This window comes from Arachis hypogaea, chromosome 3 (assembly GCF_003086295.3).
Source record: "Arachis hypogaea cultivar Tifrunner chromosome 3, arahy.Tifrunner.gnm2.J5K5, whole genome shotgun sequence".
Lineage (NCBI taxonomy): Eukaryota > Viridiplantae > Streptophyta > Magnoliopsida > Fabales > Fabaceae > Arachis > Arachis hypogaea.
In genome coordinates, this window is record NC_092038.1 from 44492397 (window position 1) to 44493546 (window position 1150).

The 1150-nt window shown below is 41.0% G+C and overlaps 1 non-coding gene across 1 annotated transcript; it reads right to left on the reverse strand.

The window, feature by feature from the left end:
- Positions 1-337: 337 nt before the first annotated feature.
- On the reverse strand, positions 338-445 carry LOC112793333 (small nucleolar RNA R71). The gene has a single exon (XR_003198031.1). It is a non-coding gene; the product is annotated as a small nucleolar RNA R71 (small nucleolar RNA).
- Between the last annotated feature and the right edge of the window lie 705 nt (positions 446-1150).

A 1150-nucleotide genomic window follows, 5' to 3' on the forward strand; every position in this document is an offset into this window, starting at 1 on the left:
TCCCGACTTCTATGGGAGAAGCATCTCTATCCCTGCCATTGGAGCAAACAACTTTGAGCTTAAGCCTCAATTAGTTTCTCTAATGCAACAGAATTGCAAGTTCCATAGACTTCCATTGGAAGATCCTCATCAGTTTTTAGCTGAATTCTTGCAAATCTGTGACACTGCCAAGACTAATGGGGTTGACCCTGAGGTCTACAGACTTATGCTATTCCCTTTTGCTGTAAGAGACAAAGCTAGAACATGGTTGGACTCTCAACCTAAAGAAAGCCTGGACTCTTGGGAAAAGCTAGTCAATGCCTTCTTGGCAAAGTTCTTTCCACCTCAAAAATTGAGTAAGCTTAGAGTGGAAGTCCAAACCTTCAGACAGAAGGAAGGAGAATCCCTCTATGAAGTTTGGGAAAGATACAAACAATTAATCAGAAAGTGTCCTTCTGATATGCTTTCTGAATGGAGCATCATAGGTATTTTCTATGATGGTCTCTCTGAACTATCCAAGATGTCTTTGGATAGCTCTGCTGGAGGATCTCTTCACTTGAAGAAGACGCCTACAGAAGCTCAAGAGCTGATTGAAATGGTTGCAAATAACCAATTCATGTACACTTCTGAAAGGAATCCTGTGAACAATGGGACTAGTCAGAAGAGAGGAGTTCTTGAGATTGACACTCTGAATGCCATATTGGCTCAGAACAAAATATTGACTCAACAAGTCAATATGATTTCTCAAAGTCTGTCTGGAATGCAAAATGCACCAAGCAGTACTAAGGAAGCTTCATCTGAGGAAGAAGCTTATGATCCTGAAAACCCTTCAATGGAAGAGGTGAATTACATGGGAGAACCCTATGGAAACACCTATAATCCTTCATGGAGGAATCATCCAAATCTTTCATGGAAGGATCAACAGAGACCTCAACAAGGTTTCAACAACAATAATGGTGGAAGAAACAGGTTTAGCAATAGCAAGACTTTTCCATCATCTTCTCAGCAACAGACAGAGAGTTCTAAGCAGAATACCTCTGACTTAGCAACCATGGTCTCTGATCTGATCAAAACCACTCAAAGTTTCATGACTGAAACAAGGTCCTCCATTAGAAATTTGGAGGCACAAGTGGGTCAGCTGAGTAAGAAAATTACTGAACTCCCTCCTAGT